Below are 6,020 nucleotides of genomic sequence, written 5' to 3'. Positions count from 1 at the left end.
GCTGGAGTCAATCGCTACTTTTGAACCGCTACTGCAATGACTCCTAGGTAAGTAGCTACTCTATTAACCCGTGGTAGTGCACATGGTAGTGCAGAGTCGAACCAGTCGTAAGCAGAATAGCGAAAAACTACGACAGAGGGCGCCCATAAATCACGCAAGTGACTACTTTAGTAACTCCCGATAGTGCAGAGAGAGCCGATGGCGACTACCGTCTAGGACATTTCCTTGTAAAAGTAATCGATGAAATACACTGCAAGTAGTCGGTCGGTAATTGGCGGTGTTTATTAGGTAGCTACCGATTCAGCAGTCCTGTAGTCACTCCCCCGTACTGCAGGGTATAAACATAAGTACATATACATACATATATGGATGTATTCATTTACATACTAAAGTGCGTTTTTTAAGTTCATAACAGTCCGTGTGCTCTGCTCACATCCGTTTTGATTGTTTGTCCAACAGTTGGCTGGGGTGCAGCCGTGTGCTCGATTTTATTTGCGCAACTAACTTTATATGAGTGTATAGCTATGTGTATAAGTCCTGCAGGAAATGTATCTAACTGTAAGCTAACTTAAAGTTGATAGGGAAGGAGCTAAAAGTCAAGCTAACTATATTTCTATAGCGATGGCCGCGGAATAGTCAAGGGTGGTTACCTCTGCATTTGATTTTGGACATAAAATATAATAGGAAAAACAAAATATTTTATTAATTTTTTTATTTATTTACTTTATTTTGTTTTATTTTAATATACATTTAATATTTGTTTACATATTCAGTTTTAGGTGGTCCCACATTCGAACTCCGTCAGACATAACTTTTTATTTGTCCTCAATTCGAAAAAGTATTTGCGAAGTGCAGGATATTTAAATAGAAACGCGTTTAAAGAAAACAATCTCCTGCATTACTCCTGCATTACTTGCCAACTAGTTTAAAGTTAGCTTTTTGTAGCTAACTACAAGTTATATATTTTATAGAAATCCCGGAAAAAACCCAACTACAAGTGGGTAATTTTTTATCAATTGATAATTTTTTTCTGCAGGGAATACACATTTGCAAGTATGCATGTATGTGTGTCATATTCGCATAAATTAACAGAACTGTATATCACTGCCAACTGCAGAAATTAATATTCGGTTTTGGGTATTTCTCGTATTTTACGGCAATAAATTTTATGAAAGTTCACGTATGTAGTTGATGCGTGCGTGTATGTGTTTGGGTGTGAATGTGTGATTAACGCTTTGTATCGCGACCACCCCAGTTGCACCCCAATTTCAAAAGTTAAATGACAACTTGAAATCTAAAAACTTTAATGGATTTTTTTCTATGCAAAATTTTGGATTCTGTTCAATTTTTTTTTGGTATATACATACATACATATGTACGTGCGACCAAATAATTGAAGTAACGTTTTAAATATAAAACGATAAAGGTACATGTAAACTATGCATAATTTAAGTAATTTGTATTTAGGATTTATTTTTGTAATCTTAAAAATGTTAAAGCTTTTCCATGCGGCTTCAATTAACCCTTGCGCTCAAGCAATGAAGTTTCATATATTGTGTAGCCGAAGTAAACAGAGTATGCGCCTAGCAAAATAGAGCTTTGGGGTTTAAATCTGACCGGATGATCTGGACCGGATGTTCGCCAAGCGCTTTATGAGTCGATTGTAAGCGAGAATAACTAAAGAGTGATTCGCGTAGATAATTCTTCAGCTTTGCAGTTTACTGTAATGCTGGTAGAATAGCCACATGCACTTCCATTAAGCTAGAACCTGTTGTCGTTTTGGTCTTAATCCTACTAAATTTGGTAGTTCACACTTGTTACTTCACACATAGACCGAGCTCTTCCTACTATCCGTGGTGTGACGTTGCCGCACAAATGTTGAGACCTACAGTTTTACGACGCCTTCAAACGTCAGATTGTTTTAATGAGAAGCTCGGAGGCTTACCATTGCCTGCCGGGAGGGCGGCCGCCAGAGTCGGGGCTTAAAGATAATATAGCCACCGGACACTGCACCCGCTGAGCTGCTCAAAGCCGGCGGCGAAAAGTTGGTTACGCGATATACTAGTTGTTTAGCGCAATTTGGTTTGGTGAAGACCTGATCGAAGATTGGAATCTTAATGTACTCTGTCTAATATACGAGAAGGGAGATTCAGTTGTGTGTACCAATTATGACTGAATCAGTCTTCTTAACATTGCATATATGTAAGGTCCTCCGTCCAAATTGGGATTGACTTATCCGCGCCCTGACAGATACCGAAGAAGAGGTAATGAGGAGCTTTACGGGCTCATGAGAAGAAACATGCTTATGAGAAGAAATAACGACTGAGCTGGCTTAGCTATATCTTACGCATGGATGATGTTGCTTCAGTGAAAAGATCCTCCGAATCGGTACCAGTGTGTGGATACCTTAAGCATTGATGTCCACGGACCAAACGAAGAGACCTGTTTACACTAGGTATGAAAAATTGGCGTAAAGAAGTAGTTTGGTATCGGCTCAAATCGGAAAAGGATTGTATTTATATTTATGCGCTAAGCGGACAAGGGGATAGACTCTTTATGAAAGAGATTTTCAAACAATTTTTTGGATTTTTGAAGCATTCTTTAATTTTTATGAATGTGTAGATAAAGTATCGGCTTTCTCCTGGAAATTTAATTTATAATCTTATAACTCGAGTCGACATATCGCTCACATTTTTTCAAAGTTATAATAAAGTTATAACTGAATTATGTTTTTCAAATAGGTGTCAACGAACTTCAACAATATTTTCGACAGTTAACTTTTTTAAACCTCTTTAGTTTATTACCCATATTGTAATATTTAACATATTTTATAACAAAATTTTTCAAGCAGGTGGCAACCCTCTTCAAAAATATTTTCGGTAATTAGCTAAACCTCTTTAGCTTGATACCCATGTTGCAATATTTGATTTATCTTATCAACTAAATCAAATTAAAATTTTCTAACATGTGGCAACCTTCCACAGAAATATCTTCGGCTGCAAGTATTCTTAAACCGCATTTTTTTGACAGCCATATTGTAATATATATGTCATCTTATTAATTTACTTAAACTGCAATTTTAAAATAGGTGGCAACTCTGTAATTATTTTTTCTTCTATATTTTAAGCTTGACCTCTAGCAATACATCAGTAAAAACTACACTTCCGTTAATGTATTAGTTTTCGAGTGATGCACGTACAGACAGACGACAGACAAAAATTCTAAAAATTATTGATTTGGCTTCTGTTGCTCTAATAAAGACTCGACATATTAATTTTTCCTTAATAATTATAATCTACAGAAATCGGCCTGTTACAATTTTATTATGTGTTTAAATTTTCACATCATTAAATTCCATTAGAAGCATAAGCACTTAAATATAAGAAAATATTGAAAATTTTTGTTAGCAACCAATTAAGCCTAAACTGTAAGTCGATAATTTACTCCGAATTCTTCAAAAATGCTTACATAATCTTCAGTACAAAATAGCAAGAAGAATAAGGTTGCCAAGAAGAAATGTAGTTAAGTACTAACTGGCATTATTTTTACAATATTTTTTTCATATTTTCTTTATGTAAGAGGGTCTTTACGGTACCAAGTTAAAAAAATTTACTCTTTTATTCTCTTTAAATAATTGCAAATAATATACTTTTCTAACAACAAAAGAAAAATTAAAATTTAACAATGAAACAGCAAAAACCTGAATTGATCTTTCGAGCACGCAGAGTTCAATGTACAAATGACATTTTAAAAAGTCAAAAAGTTAAGAAAACAACGATCGTAAAAAGCACTCATACATTCTTAAAGATTGGCGCTCGTTTGAGTGGTTACTAATGAGAATGGTTTTGAAGTGTGCAGAAAGTGAGCCAGTAAGAAAATGTATACAAAAAAATAAACTAAAAAGTAAAATAAAACTGAACCTAGCAAAGTAAATTAAAAATAGAGGACAATTTACTTGATTAATTACAAAATTCATGAACAGTTTTTTTTTTGAATTCGAGCGAATTTAAGTTTTTGTATGAGTGCTTGCTATCATTCGCCTATCGACGGGTTCTAATATTATATGCGTTTAAACTCTGCCTCTCAAAAACCCATAAAAAGCGCGATAACATCTAAGCATACACTCTACTTCACATAACCTACTTGATATCAGTTTTATTGCACATCTATCTTTACTTTCAAGCGGCTGTCATAAACAATTGCTTCATAGGGCCATCTCAATTTCATCACCAGCCACGGTAGTAGTAAACATTAGCTCACTATTTTTTGCTGACAAACAAAATTGTAGATCTCATCTCATCAACATGGATTAACGACAATTTTATCAACAGCGCTCTACACACATGTCAAATTGACGTTTCAACTATTCACCCGGCTTTTGTACGTAAGTTATTACTCCATTATGTGGAGCTGTTACTAATGCCTACTGTGGTGTCTATACGAATACTATGGCTGTTGCTGCCCCCACTGTGCAACAAAAGGCGAATTGTAAACTTAAATAGTAAACAATGATAGTGGCAATCAACAATCAGCGGAGCGGAAGAGACAAATTGTAGGCAAAAGAAGCAGAGACAAGTAAATAATTATGAGTTGTAGATTAGTAGATACCCTGACGGAAACAAGTGATTTTTTTTTTAAATCAACTATTTGAATGTCTCCGTTAAAACAAATGCAATGAGCAATTGGTTCGATTTTTGATACTCTCTTTAATCAAAGGAATAAATTTGTATTGGAATTTTGAAAAAGCGTCTGTGAAATGCAGAACGCAAGCGTATTCAAAAGAACTAACTTTGAAGTTGTTTAAGCGAAATGCATTTTAAAGTAGTTGAAAATACATGCAGGAAAAGGCAATTGACTGCTTCCTAGTACCTCGCCATGTTAAATAAATGAGTTCGTTGCAGGTAAAATAGTGAGAATTTCAATTAGTTATCATTGAAAATAAAGTAGTTTATAAATTACTTTAAAACTAATTAAATTTCCTGCAGGGTACATATGTACATACCTATCGGTGTTTGGTGGAGTAAAATAGTATCTAGTTAGCAGTAAAAAACAACAAGTCGCAAACAAATAACAAAGCATTATTTACTTAAATAGTATGAAGTACTAAGCATGTGCACTAGCTGGAAGTGAACAATGATAGAGCTGATGAACTCAAAGGGGTAGATAAGATGCACGAAGGTACAGAAGAGTCATTACAAAATTGTGAATAACACGAAGATGCAACAGACAGATAGACATTTAATATTGCTTACAACTACTATATATATAAAGTCAGCGTGAAGCGGAAGTTGCCCGCCAAACAGAGTATATGTAAGTACGGTGACCATTCGTACCTATTTTGGCGGGACAGTATCGATTTAGAGAAAATTCTGCCGCTGAATATTTTTTTAAAAGTCGGGACGTATAAGTGTCCCGATTTTTCATATTTGTACTGATTATGTCACGATTTTCAGTGTTTTCTTTGTTAATTAAAAAAAAAGTCTCCCTGCAATCTAACCCAAAAACAATTTTTCTTAAAAACGTGGCAGCACATTCGTTATCACAAGGAACATAGAATATAAGGAAGCCGTAAACATAGCCTGCATCCTTACTTTCTATTATCTGTGGTTACCTTTTACTCTGCTTTTTGTTAAGTTTTGTTGAGTTTTCAAGAAACGATTATAACTTGAGTTTATTGAAATACTAACTCCCTCAAAAAATTCATGGATATGAAAAATATAAGCTGTGGATACAGTGGCAAAGATAAAAATAGGGAAGAGAGATTTACCATTCTTTGGCTATTACCCTTTCAATTATTTAATGTTTATTATTTTTTATGAAAGTCTAGCTCGTTATTTAACAAATACCGTGCAAGTCAAAATTTTAAACGTTGTAAAAAAATTGGCTAAGTTCCACAAAGTCTCATCAAAATTTTGAGCTTTTTAATTACATTTCTTAGAACCATTCCGGGTATGCAGTTTTGTAGCCCATTCAATTCAAAGTGCAAGTTTGAAGTAGCTTGGACTTACCGTTGATTTTTG

This window comes from Rhagoletis zephyria, unplaced genomic scaffold, assembly GCF_001687245.7.
Source record: "Rhagoletis zephyria isolate East Lansing unplaced genomic scaffold, Rhagoletis_zephyria_1.1 Rzeph_scaffold_01686, whole genome shotgun sequence".
Lineage (NCBI taxonomy): Eukaryota > Metazoa > Arthropoda > Insecta > Diptera > Tephritidae > Rhagoletis > Rhagoletis zephyria.
This window is presented reverse-complemented; position numbering follows the sequence as displayed.